Source organism: Delphinapterus leucas, chromosome 7 (assembly GCF_059928025.1).
Source record: "Delphinapterus leucas isolate spDelLeu-1000000601 "Yukka" chromosome 7, BTC_Dleu_Yukka2, whole genome shotgun sequence".
NCBI classification, from domain to species: domain Eukaryota; kingdom Metazoa; phylum Chordata; class Mammalia; order Artiodactyla; family Monodontidae; genus Delphinapterus; species Delphinapterus leucas.
Window position 1 is genome coordinate 53431522 of NC_143135.1, and position 19002 is coordinate 53450523.

Consider the following 19002-nt stretch of genomic DNA (forward strand, 5'->3'; position numbering starts at 1 on the left):
AACGACTGCGCCACCAGGGAAGCTCTGCTGCCACCATTTTTAATTATTCTCCACCGTCTGGAAAGTTTCCTACTTAAAACATCAGCATGTCCATCCCCACATTCTGACTGAAGAGCCAGGCACATGGAGTAGAGCTTGCTAGAGAAATGAACTCGAGACAGCCAAGAGGCGTCCCCAGGGGCCACCAACTGGGCCTTTCGGCGGACGGCTAATTCACACAGGGAACACACAGATTCCTCTCGTACTTGTGTCGGGTATATTAAGAGAGGCCCTAGCTCAGGCTATCCACCTCCGCTCGTACTCAACCTGAGCAAACTAGGGTAAGAAGGCAAATAAATGAGTTTTTGCAGTAAGCCGTTCCTCAGAAACAGGATGCGTGATCTCTGCTGTCCTGGTTTCTGCCCACCCCTACCCCACTGAGGGTTGAGGGAGTAGGTGACGGGCCCCAGCGATGGGCCTCTGTAACACCATCTAATACCAGGAAGAGCCTTACCTTCCACACTTGCGAGAAGCTGAGGCCAGGCCAGGAGCTCTGCTCTGCGCATCTTGAGTCCGAAACACCTCTTTCCTGTTCTCGCGGGACCTGCCTTATAACCCCACTCTGCGCTAGCGTCCAGCCTATTTTGCATGAGTCAACAAAGACTTTCCAAGGACCACCTGCAGAAGGGCACGTGAGAAGAACTTAATGGATGATGATTTGATTCAGGTGAATTAAATCAAGGCCATCAAGGTGAATGAGAAACACCCAGCACTCAAATATCCCTGTTTGCCAGCAAATAATATTCACAAGGGGATGTTCCAAATGGCCTTCAAAGTGGAGAAGGAAAATAACAATATAAAAGTCAAGAGTTCCCAGAAAATGTACAGATAAACAGAAAATACAAATCTAACCCCAATGGCACCACTTGAAGTAAACACTACCCACACTTCGCCACAAAATTACCCCTAAACTGAATAAACACAGCCTAGGCAAACGCTGATATCTAGGTTACCTGCTATATTCCAATATACTTTCTCTCTCTCTCCCTCTCCCTCTCCCTCTCTCTCTCTCTCTCTCTCTCTCTCTCTCTCTCTCTCCCTCTCTCTCTCCCTCTCTCTCTCTCTCTCTCCCTCTCTCTCTCTCCCCCCCCTCTCTCTCTCCCCACACACACACACACACACACACACACTCAGAGCTATATATGTTAGTACAAAATCTCATTTTACTAATTGAAAGTGGTATTTTTAAATGACATATAAAAATGTGTGGTGCTTTCTCTCTGCCCAGGAGGCCAGCCTCCATCACAGCCTCTCAGCACCCCAGGAGGCTGCCTGTGACCTCACACAGGTGAAGGCAGCCCAGGAAGAAAACCAAACCTCAGAGGGAGAGGCCAGACCAAGTCTGAACTCACAGCGGGTCTTCAGAGGTGACGAGAGATGGCAGGCACCCGTATCCAATGCTCAGTGTGCAACCCCGCCCTCGCCTGCTGACGAATCCAGGCCTTGGAGTAAGAGCCAGGGGCCAGGTGTGCCCCAAGGAATGAAAACTCCCTAGCTGAATTCAACACTGCTCTCACTGACATGGAGCAGGGACAAAGGAGACCAAATGGACAAATGAAGAAGCCTTCCTGCCGAGGGAAATCCAAGTGATGTCAGGGCCTGGGCCCAAAGAAAGGAACCCCAGAAATCCCGAGGGAGAGAAATGGCGGGAGAAGTGATTCCTCCTGGGTGTGTGGGCATATTAAAGGCTACAGAACTTGCAACACAGCAGGTAGGGCCAGAGTCACGTGACAGAGGGGGTTTAGTTTTAGCAAAGCATCAGCCACTACATTAGATTTAATATTGTTGATATGAATTTAATTGGCTTTGTAGTTTTGTGTGGTTTTAATCTGTAAACTTGTTTTGGTTTTATAGTTGTAAGAGAGCTATAAGCTTTATATTCAGGTTTTTGTTTGTAAAGTGTTCTGAGAGTAAAAATGGAAGGGTGGAGCTGTCTATGCTGAAGAATTTTTCCTTCTGGTTGTTCAACACCACCACCCCCAACCTCCCACGAAACAGGCTTGACTTCAGGATTGGGCCATACCTGCCCATCCCTGAGATAGGAAATAGGATAGGGCATTCACCTGCCCCCAACCCTGACCTTTGTTCTAGATTCTTGAGTGCCCGCTGTAGCCAACCCTTTCTTCTAGACACTGTCTCTCCCTACCATTTCCATGGATGCCTTTAATTCCTTGGTTTCCGTCTCCCTTGGGTTCCACCTCTTCTTCTGCTCACCCTCTGGAGGGCCTGGGCAAGAAGGAAGGGGGCTCTGGATCCTGCTGGCAGAGCATCCACCAGAGAGCCTGATCTTTGCAGTGCCCAGATGGGACCCCTCCTAACATTGCTATGCCAAAAGGGTTTCTGTCTCTTACTTCACCTTGGCCACATTCCCAAATATCCCCTCTGTTTTCTGTCTTCAGTGTGGGCCAGGCCCCAGGAAGGGGTTGGAGAAGGGAAGAATCCTATGCTGGTGCAGACTTGCTTAGGCAATATTATAACTGAAAATAGGCTTTCAACAATAGAGGAGCTCCAGAAATTTTTAACCTTAAAAGAGTACATACATCACTTTTTGTATGGGGTCACAGGTCTTATTAGGGATTTTGTACTTTAAGTGCAGTGGGAAATCTTTGAAGGGTCTTAAGCATGGAGTGTGACATGGTCTAGTAGATGTTTTAAAAAGAATTCAGTGGGAGAAACTTCCTGTAATGGTGGCAGTATGAAGTAATTGCATGAACCTTCCTACAGATAACAATTATGAAATCTGGACAAAATTTAAAATATATATGTTTACAGGCCCTGAGAAGTATCTCAAAACAGAAGTCAGGGGAGAGTTTACTCTTAAAAAACTACAATTGGAAGAGGTAAGAATCATGATGGTGCTCTCAAACCTCCATGGCTAGAGTAGGCGGAAAACCACAGCCTCACCACGTTTGGTGAGAGAGTAGAGTTGTAGAGAGTAGAGTTCAGAACTGAAAGAATAGGTGTAAATTTAATGGGGAAATTCTGGAAGTGAGAGAATTTCAGAAGGCCTAAGACCCAAAATCTGAGTATAAAGTCTGTCCAAATCTTTAGCCAAATGCTAGAGGGCCTTGTGAAAATCTAGGCAGGGACCAGAGAGGAAGCTACCCTTGAAAAACAGAGCTGCACTAGGCTGGGAAGATATGTGAATGTGCTGCTTTTAAAAAACTGAGTGAATTTCCCAACTTGTGTGCAACACACGTAGCAGAAAGTTAAAACCTTACTGGCTTGAGGTGTCAGAGGACAGAGCCCAGGACTGACACAACAGCTGGAAATTTAGGGGAGAATCCATGGAAACAAGAGGATTACAGAAAAATGAGCACCAAAATCTAAATGTAAGCTGCCCAAATCCTTGGATGATTGCCAAATTACAGAGGTGCAGGGAGACACCTAGGAGCCAGACTTAAAAAAAAAAAAAAAAAAAGGCAGCAGCTGGAAGCTGTAGGAACTGAGCAGAGAGATCTTCCACTGCACACTGTGGAAGAGACAGAGTTTGCAGGAAACAGGAAAATGTGATTTTTACTCGGGGAGGAAAAAAAGGCAAACTAACAAGCGATTCTGAATGGGGCATAGATGTTGGATTTAGCAAACAGATTTCATGGCAGCTTTTATACATACAATAAAAGAAGAATGTGTTCAGAGATTTAAAGAAAAAAGTGGTTTTAATTAGGGAAGAGAAAGGAAATATCAACAGAGAAATGGAAATTATATATTTTAAAAAACTAAATGGAAATTACAAAGCTGAAAAGTACAATCATTGAAATGAAAAATTCACTGGCTGAGCTCAACAGTAGATTGGAGAAGCAGAAAAAAAGAACTACTGACCCTGAAGATAGAGTAACAGAGCTCAATTTGAAAAGGGGAAAAAAAATTGAAGAAAAATGAACAGAGCTTTGGAGACCTGAGGGATAACATCAAGAAGTACAAAATTTGTGTAACTGGAGAGACAGAAGGAGAGAGCAATAAAAAGGCATTAAAAGGTATTTAAATACAAACTAGCCAAAAGCTCCCCAAATTCGGTGAAAAACTAACTTCAAGAGCTAAGAATCTCAAATCCCAGACAGCAAAACACAAAGAAAACCACTTCTAGGCATATAATAGCCAAACTCATGAAAGTCAAAGATAAAGGGAAAACCTTGAAAACAGACATAAAAAAAAAAAGATACCATACATACAGAAGAACAGCGATACAACTAATGGCTGATTTCTCATCAGAAATGATGGAGGTCAGAAGAACAACACATTCAAAGTGCTGAAAGAAAACATTATCACCAATAATTCTATATGTAGCAAACTATAATAAGACATTTTAAGACAAATAATTAAGGAGATCATTTATCACCAGGAGTCCTTCATGACAAGAAATGGTAAAGGAAATTTTTCAGGCTAAAGGGAAAGAAGAAAACTGGAACTGTAAATATGTGGGTCAATTAAAAATTACATATGTATTTTGGGAGGTTATAAAGTATACACATAAAACTGATGACAATAGCATTAAGGACAGTGGGGGTGGTAGATAAATGGAAATGTATTATTGCAATATTCCTAAATTTTACCTAAAGTAATTCATTAACTCTAAGTAGACTCATAAAGATATGCATATGTATACATATCACATACATAGGAACATAAGGAAGATATACATTGTAATCTCTAGAGCAACCTCTAAAAGTTGTGTAAAGAGAGATAGCTAGAAAGCCAATAAAAATGGATTAAAATGGAATATTTTAAAAGTATATGATTGGCATTTTGGGGAGACTGCTTAAGTTTAGATGATGCTTCTTTAGTGGCCGATGATGATTTAGATATTTTCAGTTTAAAGTCATTTTCATACCACTTCGGTGGACTATGAATTCCAATATTTCCCCCATCTGAAATTTCTCTAAAAGTTTCACAACACGTTGCTGGATAGATGGCTATAGAGAGAAGACTTGGGTTGGAAGTTAGGAGGTTTAAAACCCACATTGATGAGAGTTCCTTCAGTGTGAAATGGAAGAAGTTCTCCAACCTGAGCCTTTACCAAACTCCAGATCACTACCAGCCATGTGGCTGACAGGGTCTTGGTGCTCCAGACCCGGGTGTCAGGCCTGAGCCTCTGAGGTAGAGAGTCGAGTTCAGGACATTGGACCACCAGAGACCTCCTGGCCCCACGTAATATCAATCGGCGAGAGATCTCCCAGAGATCTCCATCTCAACGGTAAGACCCAGCTCCACTCAACAGCCAGCAAAATCCAGTGCTGGATGCCCCATGCCAAACAGCTAGCAAGACAGCAACAAAACCCCACCCGTTAGTAGAGACACTGCCTAAAATCATAATAAGGTCACCCGAAAACACACCACCGGCCATGGTCCTGCCCACCAGAAAGACAAGATCCAGCTTCATCCACCAGAACACAGGCACCAGTCTCCTCCACCAGGAAGCCTAAACAACCCACTGAACCAACCTTAGCCACTAGGGGCAGACACCAAAAACAACGGGAACTACGAACCTGCAGCCTGCAAAAAGGAGACCCCAAACACAATAAGTTAAGCAAAGTGAGAAGACAGAGAAACACACAGCAGATGAAGGAGCAAGGTAAAAACCCACCAGACTAAACAAATGAAGAGGAAATAGGCAGTCTACCTGAAAAAGAATTCAGAGTAATGATACTAAAGATGATCCAAAATCTTGGAAATAGAATGGAGAAAATACGAGAAACATTTGACAAGGACCTAGAAGAATTAAAGAGCATGCAAACAATGATGAACAACACAATAAATGAAATGAAAAATTCTCTAGAAGGAATCAATAGCAGAATAACCGAGGCAGAAGGACGGATAAGTGACCTGGAAGATAAAATAGTGGAAATAACTACCACAGAGCAGAATAAAGAAAAAAGAATGAAAAGAATTGAGGACAGTTTCAGAGACCTCTAGGACAACATTAAATGAACCAGCATTCGAATTATAAGGGTCCCAGAAGAGAAAAAGAAAGGGACTGAGAAAATATTTGAAGAGATTATAGTTGAAAACGTCCCTAATATGGGAAAGGAAATAGTCAGTCAAGTCCAAGATGTGCAGAGTCCCATACAGGATAAATCCAAGGATAAACAGGCCAAGACACATATTAATCAAACTATCAAGAGTTAAAGGTGGATAGACACAGAGTCTGTCATACAGAGTGAAGTAAGTCAGAAAGAGAAAGACAAATACCGTATGCTAACACATATATATGGAATTTAAGGGAAAAAAATGTCATGAAGAACCTAGGGGTAAGACAGGAATAAAGACACAGACCTACTAGAGAACGGACTTGAAGATATGGGGAGGGGGAAGGGTAAGCTGTGACAAAGCGAGAGAGAAGCATGGACATATATATACTACCAAACGTAAGGTAGATAGCTATTGGAAAGCAGCCACATAGCACAGGGAGATCAGCTCAGTGTTTTGTGACCACCTGCAGGGGTGGGATAAGGAGGGTGGGAGGGAGGGAGACACAAGAGGGAAGAGATATGGGAACATATGTATATATATAACTGATTCATTTTGTTATGAAGCTGAAACTAACATACCATTGTAAAGCAATTATACTCCAATAAAGATGTAAAAAAAAAAGAATTAAATACAAAGAAAAAATATTAATGCAGCAAGGAAAAAGCAACAAATAACACACAAGGGAATCCACATAAGGTTAACAGCTGATATTTGAGCAGAAACTCTGCAAGCAAGAAGGGAGTGCCAGGACATATTTAAAATGATGAAAGGGAAAAACCTATAACCAAGATTACTTAACCCAGCAAGGATCTCGTTCAGATTCAATGGAGAAATTAAAACCTTTACAGACAAGCAAAAGTTAAGAGAGTTCAGCATCACCAAACCAGCTTTACAACAAATGCTAGAGGAACTTCTCTAGGCAGGAAACACAAGAGAAGGAAAAGACCTACAATAACAAACCCAAAACAATTAAGAAAATGGTAATATGAACATACATATCTATAATTACCTTAAATGTAAACGGATTAAATGCTCCCACCAAAAGACATAGACTGGCTGAATGGATACAAAAACAAGACCTGTATACATGCTGTCTACAAGAGACCCACTTCAGACCTAGGAACACATACAGACAGAAAGTGAGGGGATGGAAAAAGATATTCCATGCAAATGGAAATCAAAAGAAAGCTGGAGTAGCAATTCTCATATCAGACAAAATAGACTTTAAAAAAAAGACTATTACAAGAGACAAAGAAGGACACTACATAATGATCAAGGGATCAATCCAAGAAGAAGATATAAAGATTGTAAATATTTATGGACCCAACATAGGAGCACCTCAGTACATGAGGAAAATGCTAACAGCCATAAAAGGGGAAATCAACAGTAACACAATAATGGTAGGGGACTTTAATAACCCACTTTCACCAATGGAAAGATCATCCAAAATGAAAATAAATAAGGAAACACAAGCTTTAAATGACACATTAAACAAGATGGACTTAATTGACATTTATAGGACATCCATCCAAAACAACAGAATACACTTTCTTCTCAAGTGCTCATGGAACATTCTCCAGGATAGATGATATCCTGGATCACAAATCAAACCTTGGTAAATTCAAGAAAATTGAAATCATATCAAGTATCTTTTCCGACCACAACGCTAAAAGACTAGATATCAGTTACAGGAAAAAACAGTAAAAAATACAAACACATGGAGGCTAAATAATATGCTATTAAATGATCAAGAGATCACTGAAGAAATCAAAGAAGAAATCAAAAAATACCTTGAAACGAATGACAATGAAAACACAATGACACAAAACCTATGGGATGCAGCAAAAGCAGTTCTAACAGGGAAGTTTATAGCAATACAATCCTACCTCAAGAAACAAGAAACATCTCAAATAAACAACCTAACCTTACACCTAAGCAGTTAGAGAAAGGAGAACAAAAAAACCCCAAAGTTACCAGAAGAAAAGAGTTCATAGAGATCAGATCAGAAATAAATGAAAAGAAACGAAGGAAACAATAGCAAAGATCAATCAAACTAAAAGCTGGTTCTTGGAGAAGATAAACAAATTGATAAACCATTAGCCAGACTCATCAAGAAGGAAAGGGAGAAGACTCAAATCAATAGAATTAGAAATGAAAAAGGAGAAGTAACAACTGACACTGCAGAAATACAAATGATCATGTGAGATTACTACAAGCAACTATATGCCAATAAAATGGACTACCTGGAAGAAATGGACAAATCCTTAGAAAAGCACAACCTTCCGAGACTGAACCAGGAAGAAGTAGAAAATATAAACAGACCAGTCACAAGCACTGATATTGAGACTGTGATTAAAAATCTTCCAACAAACAAAAGCCCAGGACCAGATGGCTTCACAGGTGAATTCTATCAAACATTTAGAGAAGAGCTAACAACTATCCTTCTCAAACTCTTCCAAAATATGGCAGAGGGAGGAACACTCCCAAACTCATTCTATGAGGCTACCATCACCCTGATACCAAAACCAGACAAAGATATCACACAAAAAACAAAACTACAGGCCAATATCACTGATGAACATAGATGCAAAAATCCTCAACAAGGTACTAGCAAACAGAATCCAACAGCACATTAAAAAGATCATACAACATGATCAAGTGGGGTTCATCCCAGGAATGCAAGGATTCTTCAATATATGCAAATCCATCAATGTGATACACCATATTAACAAACTGAAGGAGAAAAGCCATATGATAATATCAATAGGTGCGGAAAAAGCTTTTGACAAAATTCAATACCCATTTATGATAAAAAGTGTCCAGAAAGGAGGCATAGAGGGAACTTACCTCAACATAATAAAGGCAATATATGACAAACCCACAGCCAACAATGTTCTCAATGGTGGAAAACTGAAACCATTTCCTCTAAGACCAGGAACAAGACGATGTTGTCCACTCTCACCACTATTATTCAACATAGTTTTGGAAGTTTTAGCCACAGCAATCAGAGAAGAAAAAGAAATAAAAGGAATCCAAATCGGAAAAGAAGAAGTAAAGCTGTCACTGTTTGCAACTGACATGACACTATACATAGAGAATCATAAAGATGCTACTAGAAAACTACTAGAGCTAATCAATGAATTTGGTAAAGTAGCAGGATACAAAATTAATGCACAGAAACCTCTTGCATTCCTATACACTAATGATGAAAAATCTGATAGGGAAATTAAGGAAACACTCCTATTTACCATTGTAACAAAAAGAATAAAATACCTAGGAATAAACCTACCTATGGAGACAAAAGACCTGTATGCAGAAAACTATAAGACACTGCTGAAAGAAATTAAAGATGATACAAACAGATGGAGAGATATCCCATATTCTTGGATTGGTAGAATCAACATTGTGAAAATGACTATATGACCCAAAGCAATGTACAGATTCAGTGCAATCCCTATCAAACTACCCCTGGCATTTTTTACAGAACTAGAACAAAACATTTCATAATTTCTATGGAAACACAAACGATCCTGAATAGCCAAAGCAATCTTGAGAAAGAAAAACAGAGCTGGTGGAAACAGGCTCCTGGACTTCAGACTATACTGCAAAGCTACAGTAATCAAGACAGTATGGTACTGGCACACAAACAGAAATATATATCAATGGAACAGGATAGAAAGCCCAGAGATGAACCCATGCACATATGGTCACCTTATCTTTTTTTTTTTTTTTTTTTTTGCCGGACGCAGGCCTCTCACTGTTGTGGCCTCTCCCATTGCGGAGCACAGGCTCCAGACGCGCAGGCTCAGCGACCATGGCTCACGGGCCCAGCCGCTCCATGGCATGTGGGATCTTCCCGGACCAGGGCCCGAACCCGTGTCCCCTGCATCGGTAGGTGGACTCTCAACCACTGTGCCACCAGGGAAGCCCCAGTCACCTTATTTTTGATAAAGGAGGCAAGAATATACAATGGAGAAAAGACAGCCTCTTCAATAAGTGATGCTGGGAAAACTGGACAGCTACATGTAAAAGAATGAAATTAGAACACTCCCTAACACAAAAATAAACTCAAAATGGATTAAAGACCTAAATGTAAGGCCAGACACTTTAAAACTTTTAGAGGAAAACATAGGCAGAACACTCTATGACATAAATCACAGCAAGATCCTTTTTGACCCACTTCCTAGAGAAATGGAAATAAAAACAAAATAAACAAACAGGACCTAATGAAACTTCAAAGCTTTTGCACAGCAAAGGAAACCATAATCAAGACCAAAAGCCAACCCTCAGAATGGGAGAAAATATTTGCAAACGAAGCAACTGACAAAGGATTAATCTCCAAATATACAAGCAGCTCATGCAGCTCAATATCAAAAAAACAAACAACGCAATCCAAGAATGGGCAGAAGACCTAAATAGACATTTCTCCAAAGAAGACATACAGATTGCCAACAAACACATGAAAGGATGCTCAACATCATTAATCATTAGAGAAATGCAAATCAAAACCACAATGAGTTATCACCTCACACCAGTCAGAATGGGCATCATCAAAAAATCTACAAACAATAAATGCTGGAGAGGGTGTGGAGAAATGGGAACCCTCTTGCACTGTTGGTGGGAATGTAAATTGATACGGCCACTATGGAGAACAGTATGGAGGTTCCTTAAAAAAGTACAAATAGAACTACCATATGACCCAGCAATCCCACTTGTGGGCATATACCCTGAGAAAACCATAATTCAAACAGAGTCATGTACCACAATGTTCATTGCAGCACTATTTGCAATAGCCAGGACATGGAAGCAACCTAAGTGTCCATCATCGGATGAATGGATAAAGAAGATGTGGCACATATATGCAATGGAATATTACTCAGCCATAAAAAGAAATAAAACTGAGTTATTTGTAGTGAGGTGGATGGACCTAGAGACTGTCAAACAGAGTGAAGTAAGTCAGAAAGAGAAAAACAAATACCGTACGCTAACACATATATACGGAATCTAAAGAAAAAAATGGTTCTGAAGAACCTAGGGGCAGGACAGGAATAAAGACGCAGACGTAGAGAATGGACTTGAGGACACAGGGAGGGGGAAGGGTAAGCTGGGATGAAGTGAGAGAGTGACATGGACATATATACACTACCAAACGTTAAAATAGATAGCTAGTGGGAAGCAGCCGCATAGCACAGGGAGATCAGCTTTGTGCTTTGTGACCACCTAGAGGGGTGGGATAGGGAGGCTGGGAGGAAGACACAAGAGGGAGGGGCTATGGGGATATATGTATACGTATAACTGATTCACTTTGTTATACAGCAGAAACGAACACACCATTGTAAAGCAATTATACTCCAATAAAGGTGTTAAAATATATATATATACATATATATATGATTAACACAAAAGAAAGTTGGAAAAGAGGAACTAAGAAACAAAACCCAGATGAGACAAATAGAAGACAAATAGCACCATGGCAAACTAAAATAAAACCATTTCAGTAATTACAGTAAATGCAAATGGAGCAAATATTCCAGTCAAAAAGCAGAGATTGTCAGACTGGATTAAATAAAGCAAGAAAAAAGTCTATGCTGCCTAAAGAAACATACTTTAAATATAAAGACACATACTAAAAATAAATGAATAAGATACACCATGCAAATGGTAAGCATGAGACAGCTGGAGTGGCTATATTAATACTAGATAAAGTAGACTTGAAAATGAGTATATCACCAGGCATTAAAAAAAAAAATCCAGAATGACAACAGAGAGCTCAATACTTTGAGAAATATAAGAATGCTAAAAGTCTAGTTTACATGGGAGCAGTTTGTTGTATGTAATTATACCTCAGTAAGGTGGGGTTTTTTTAAGCACAGTGGATGCAGAGGGGTGGAGGGATAGAAGGGTAACGGGCTAGAATAGAGGCAGAATGGGGCTGTAATGCAAAGAGGAAAAGCAGGTTTATCGCGAGAAATATTGATCTCAGGCTTAGATGTGTTCAGTTTGAGGCGCCTGTCAGACTCACGGGGTAGATATTGGTGCCTGTTGGATGTGCAAATGACAGGTCACTGGCGTTAGTCAGAAAGAGGCTGTAGAGCAGGAGGCGTGGGCTCAGAACTAAATTCTGGGCTTCATTTAGAGGCGGGAGAAGGAAGAGGTCAGGAGCCCTCGTGGGAGACTAAGAAGAGATGGCCAGAGAGGAGGGAGGGAACCCGGGAGTCCAGAGAAAAGGGTGTTTCAAGGAAAAGGGCATGGCCAGCAGCAGAAAGTGCTGCTGAAAAGCCAGGTGTGAGCCTGGTGCGGTGGGGAGGCGGCGGGCAGGCGCCGGGTGTCTGTCCCAGGGCTGACGGACCGATCCTGGGAGGAGTGCAGGCCAGGGCTGCGGCCTCGCACTCTGCCCTTGGCCAGGTCTGCTGGCCAGGCAAGCAGTCGGCAAACCTTTGCTGAGCCCCACCTCAGTGATCTCCCTCTGCTGCTTGGTCCTTGGGGCACAGAGAAGACCCGACCCAATCCCTGCCCCCGACCCGGGAGCTCCCAGTCTGGGACACATAGATGGATAACTGCACTGCCCGGTGTGGGAGCTCCTAGATTTTGGAGGTGAACTGGGGAGCAGGGAAAACCTCAAAGAGGAGGAGTGTTTGGCCAGGGCCAAGAAGAAGGAGTAGGAGTAAGGGTCTTCCAGATGGCGAAAGGGAGGTTGAGTTTGTTCTGCTTGAGCCAAAGGGTGGACGCAAGATCTATGGATGGGTGGAGGTCCCAAGAAGGCAGATGTTCACCCCACACAGGTTTCTCACAGCTGCGTCTGGCCAGGGTGCAAGGGGCTTCCTGGGGAGGGGTGAGGACCTGTGCAGGTGTGGATAGGTGTGCCAGCAGAGGCTGAGCACCCATAAGGAGGAAGACTGCAGAAGGTCTGACCTACCCCCACCCCCCGAGGGATGGGTCACTGGAAACGCAGGCTTGCCAGATTCGATCCCCATGCACGCTGCAGCCCTGACAGTTTTATCAGACATGTGCAGTCCAGCTGCAGAGGCCTGGCCGGGATGGGGCCCCAGCATCTGTCTCTTCAGAACCCCTACACTCCTGGCCCTGGCCCAGCCACCGAGGCACTCCCTGCTGAAATGAAGTACCTCTAATGTGGAGAGGCCTGAGAAGAGGAGGTTTTCAGGCTGTAAGGTGTACGGGGTTGGGGAAACATGCAGACAGAAGTTCCAGGAGTACAGGTGGGGTCTGGGGGTGTCCGGATCTGCGGGGAGGCCCTGGTTCTGGTCACACAACTTACAGCCATAGACAGCGTCTTAGAGAAGTTGCAAGCGAGGGCTGTTGAGAAACAGACTTCATCTGGGACAGTCAGGCTTCATCGGGACAAGGCGCATCAGTATACTCACGTGGGGCTCTGTCAGCTGGGAAGCACAAATGCGCGACTTAATCTATACAGATACATTTGCTGTTTGTAGAACTGCTACAGGTTTGCCAAAAACACAGGACTTCTGACAAATTTATTTTGTGTGATTGTCCTAAGAGAAGAGAAAAAAATGAATGGTGCTTTTATAGTTCAGCCTTCTGCTTTATCGCTTATATCCCTGACAGGAGAAAACTTCCATCTTGAGAATACATTGATGAGAACCAAATCTTCCACTTACCATTTTACACAATCTGACGACTGGCAGAATTTTCCACAGATTATCGCCTGGCTCTGTCCATTTCAAATATTGCTTCTCCACCCCTGCCCACATGCTGCCAGTGCCAGACTCTGTAGGACAAGTTGATCGCACAATATGACACGTGGCCCTGCACTGCGGTGTCGTGATGCGGGGTACGCCTGTGCAGGGGGCAGTGGGAGTATCCTGGAAGCCATTCCACCCCAGGGTGGTCAACACTAACGGAACTCGGCATGAAGGGACTGCAACCACGTACACCCCTGGATCCAAGTGAAACTCAAACTCAACTCAACTTCCCCTCTCTCAGATTCCAAAAATATCTACAGCCACTCCAGAGGAAGCAGTGTAGCGGAAGTCAAAGTGGGGAGACACACAGAGGTCTGAACCAACTGGAGTTAAAACATTATATTCTTGCAATTTTCACAAAAACATATAATCCTGTGAACGCATTGCTAGACCCACCCTCTCACCCCTACCCGAGCCTTGAAAGCAGCTCGGGCCAAAGCGAGATGGAAGTTCCAGCTGCATTAGCTCCTCAGGAAATCAGCATCCGGTTTCTTCAGGTTCCTTCTCCAGCTCAGTTGAACCCTGTCCCTCTTTGCTCCACACCCTTCCGTGGTTCCCCATTGCCCTCAGGGAAAAGCTGGACATTCAGTGTCACGGGGGCTTCATTAGCTTCCCTTGTACCTGAGGAGGTGCAGGGGGTGGGCTTTTGGGGAAGAGCAAAGATAGGGAGATAGTGGGTGAACTCTGAGGACAGCAGGGATGACAGGCTTGGGGGGCAGTAACCCCCAGGGGCACCTGTGGGGAGAAGGCTTTGTAGATCCCAAGGAAACCCCTGGCACTCACCTGATGAGGGCACGTGGTTCAGGGCAGTACCCACATCCTGATGCCTGCGTCTCCCCCTGCTGAGGCCAGGGCAGAGCCCCCATTTTCCTGTGAAATTTCTCTCTGGACTGTAGGGCGGGGGCTGGGGATGCGGAGTATGGGTGAGGCAGTGGGAGGGCAGTGGAAAGGACCCCGGCCCTAAAATCCACAGACCTGAGTTCAAGTGCCTGCTCTACGCTTTATTGTCTGCATGACCTTGGCCAAGTGACAACATCTCTGAATTTCAGTGCCCTCATCTAGAAATCAGGGAATACTTGTTTCATCTCCAGGCTCTTGTGAGAGACATATGAAACAAGTGTCATGAGGGTACACGCACACAGTAGGGCCTCACTGCTCCCAGCCCGGCAGAAGACACTGTGCTCCTTTCCCCGTCTGGACCCTGAATGACTGCTGAACCGCCTCCGTAGGTTAAGCAATCACGTTGACTTTATTTATTAACTTCACAAACTCCTCTGAAGAGTAACTGTCACTTCGCCCCATCCCAAAGCCCCACACAATCCTTGATTTCCGGTGCTGGCTGCCCCCTCACCCCTCTGTGTGGGGACAGTGTGTTGGGCTGGGACCAAGGAGCCAGATGAGCTCTGCGCTGGGCCAGGCCTCAGCCTCCCGCCTGAACCTCGAAGGGTGAGCCGGCCGGATGAGCCCAAAGCGGCCGCTCCCATGAGCCTCTGGTTCCTGTGATCATTCTTCTCGTGTTCTCCGGACCAGCCTCCTCCAAACCCCTCTCAGCACCGCTCCTGGGTCTTCTCTGGAGATGCCCTGTCTGCCCGTCACACCTCCAGGAACCCGCCTGGCCACCTGCCTGGGCCTTGCTTACTCAAGGTTGGAGGCTGAGGAGTGGTCTGAGGGGGTGTGAGTGCTCACAGGGTCCCCAGAGAGCTGGCACTGACCCAGCTGGTGATACCTGGACCTGGTTTGCCCCTGGGGCCCCCTCCGTCCAGGTGGCCATGTGACTCAGGGTAGGTCTCTTCTCTTGCTGAGCCTGTTTTCTGAGAGGCTGAATGGGGCTATTGAGACGTTCACAGGAAAGGGCCTATCCCTGCTCAGGGAAGGAGCCCCTGAGTCCTCGCTGACAGGGCGCTTGTCAGCGTCCCCTGTAGAGGCTGCCCAGGCTCTTCAGAACCAGGCGCCCCGTGGTGGGCCCTCCCAGTGGGGGACGATCAGTCCGGGGCCCACAATGCGGTTGTCCACCGCCTTCGCCTGGGAATGTTCTCCATCCCCACTCTGTGTGATCCTGGAAGTCACCTAGGCTCTTTCCTCCCATCTCATTTGTACTCTGGGCAGCATTTTACCTTTTACATTCATCACTCCTTTCCTTGGAGGCTTGCAGTACTGTGCATCCTCTGAGCTATGAATCATCATTCCATTTTACAGATGAAGAAACCAAGGCTCAGAGAAGGGGGGTGGGTGGGCCCAGCATACTGAGTGGTAAGGGGCATAGTCTACCCAGCTCAAAACCAAAGCCATCCTCTCTCCACCCCTCCCGGGACCTGGCAGGGGACAACATTTGAGTTGGTGACTGGGGTTGCTGCGAGTGGAAATGAATTAACAGAGCCATTCTTCAGTGAGGCATTGTGGGCCCCAGAACAGACGAGTGTTGCAGGGAGGTGGGGACTGCAGCCTGGAATATGGGCTACAGGCGTTGAAGGTCGCTCTCGATTCGTGGGAAAGGCCTCCCTCTCTGGCCTGGCGCGTGATCGGGGCTCCAGCACTGCAGCAGGCGGCAGGCAGGCACAGCACAGAGGTTGGCAGGGGCCAAGCACGAGGGTTTTCAAATGCTGGGGGAGCAGCTGGGTGCAGAGCCTGAGCAAACAAGGGTTTTAAGCTGGGGCCCGGCCTCCATGCAGGCATTCCGAGGGCACTGACCATGCAGAGGCCCTGTGCTCAGCACAAGGGCTGTGCCCGTTTCTCCTACAGCGGGCGCACGGCAGGCTCCAGCCAGGTGGGAGCTGGACAGCTGAGTTCTGGTCCTGGTTGAGCCTTTAGTCCCCTATGTTGACCCTCCCTGCACCTGAGTGTCACATCTACTGAGGAGGGGGACATTCCCTGCCCTGTTAGCAGCTTTGGGCTCCCGGGAGCTGGGGCAGACTGCCCAGAGCCCCAGCTGGGCTCTTCCTAGCTTCCTTCCCTGCCACAGTGGGTATCAGACCCTCCCTGTCCTTCCTCCTGGGTCAAGGGGATGAATGCCGAGGCCCTCTGTAAACATGAAGTGCGGGACTCATGAGGCATCCTTACTGAGCAGGGAAATAGAAACATTTTTCTCTGGACCTGGTCTCCAGTCATGTTTGGATTATAAGATTTATGGATCTTAGCTGTTTCTTGTTCAGTCACTCATCCATCCCTCTATCCATCCAACAGCCACCAACCGGCCCCAGGAGCTGCAGCTAAAACCTGGACACATGACCCAGAGCCAGCCTCACGCCCTCCGCCCAGTCCAAGTCCTGTAAGCACTTCGTTAGCCTTAGAGACGACCTGGGGTTCCCGCACTCCACTTTCCAAATGTGGAAACTGAGGTCCAGAGAGAGGCAGGGAAGAACCCGAGGCTGGTCTGACCCGTTCCAGCCCCAGCCTCAGCCCCTCCCAGCCCTCTCCGCAGGCTGATCTCTGACCCTGGCCTGGGCCCGCCTGGGGTTTCTCAGGCTTGGGGTGAGTCCAGTGGGACAGGGGCCAGGCCACCTCCCAGGCTGGGAGCAGCACAGCCCCTGCCCACCCGCTGGAGCTCAGGCCCAGGCAGGGGTGCGGAGAGCGGGGGGTGGGGGTGGGGTGGGGGTGGAGGGAGGGGGCCGCTGAGGCCCAGCCCCCCTGCTCTCCAGCACACGATATTATCTCTGGCCTTGGCTCAGCGCTCAGAGCAGGATGCGGCTTTCAACACCTCTCTCCCCTCGGGCGGGCTCGGGGCTTTTTGAGTTTCTCACGGCGTGGACGGAGGGGCGGGGCCTGGGCAGAGGAGGGCCCCAACCAAGGCCACCCCCCCTCCAGGCGGCCAGTCCTCAGACAGTCACAGCCCGTAATGTGGGAGGGGGAAGGGCCACGGTGCCTGAGAAGAAAGGGCTCCCAGGAGTGGTTCCTCTGACCGTCTCCCCCATCACCTCCCCCTTCTGTTGTCCATAATCCAGGGCGCCTGTTCAAGGAATTCTCCCCCTCCCACCCCGCCCCGTGTGTTAGTGATTTATTTAGACTCAGCTCATCCCGCCCGCCCGGCATCCCGCCCGCATGGCGGCGGGTGACAGACCCCTCCCCACCCGCTGCCCCCTTACCCCACCCCTGGGGCCGTTTTCATCTCCAGCCCGGCAGGCTTGGCCCTGCTCCAGGCTGCGCCAGATGGTGGGGGCTCTGCCGGACGCTGCAGGCTTTCAGGGAACCCCGGAATCTCACTTCTGGTACCCAGCCAAACCCTTCATATTCTGTGGACCCTCCTCCTCAATCCTGGTGGGGGCCCTTCCTTCCCAACAGTGGAGGTGACAGGTGATCTTTAAAAGCAAGAGGAAGCCTTCTAGGTCCTTAATCCAATCTTCCCATTGAATAGATGGACTAGATGCCAAGAGAAGCTAAGGCTGGGGGCAGTGGGGAGGTCCCAGCCCCGTGTCTGACAAAAAGACCTTTAAGAATATTGAGAACCGTCCCCTCCAACCCCTGTGCCCAACCCACATCTAAACTCTCCCACCAAGAAAGGGTTAATGTCCCCACTTTACACATGAAGAAGTGAGGCTGAGCCTGGGAAAGTGGCCCACAGATCATCAAGGTGGGCCAGAGCACCAGCTTGAGCCTGTCTCTCTCCATCTCTCTCTCTGTCTCATTCAGGCTGGGCCTCCAGCTCCCAGGCCATTCACTGCTCTGTGTGACCAGGACTGTCCCAGCCGCAGGGATTTGTGGCCCAGTGGGAGCCGGGTGGGAGTCTGTGTGTCATGAGATCACGTGCAGCTCTTGGGTAGGGGACTGGGGGCATGCCTGCCTGAGCCCCCTGGAAACACCAGTGCACCGTGCTCATGACCGCTGTGGGGTGGTGTCCAACCCTTGCCCCTTGGCCCCTCAGCACCTCCCCCAGTCCTGGTGAGCATGAGGAGGGAGCCGGCCCATTCTCCCACACAGCCTGCAGCAAGAGAGCACTGGGGTAGGGGCACTTCATGCTGTGGCCTGAGATATTCACTTACCACCAGCTCTGGATCCGGAGATCCATGATCCCAAAGGGGGAGCAGGAAGAAGCTTCTGTGTTTCCGGTTCTTCTCAGCGAGTACCCTTCTCAGCGAGTACCCTTCAGTGACAGGCAAGTCACTGACTCTCTGTGGGTCAATTTCTCCATCTCAACCTAAGGGGAGGGGAGCAGTTAGATAAGATACCCTCTGGGACCCTCTCTTCCCAGTCAGCCACACCCCACCTGGCCTCCTTCTTCCACTGCCCAGCGTGAGGCCAGGTGCCTGGTGACAGAACCCCACCTGCATCTGCATGCCCA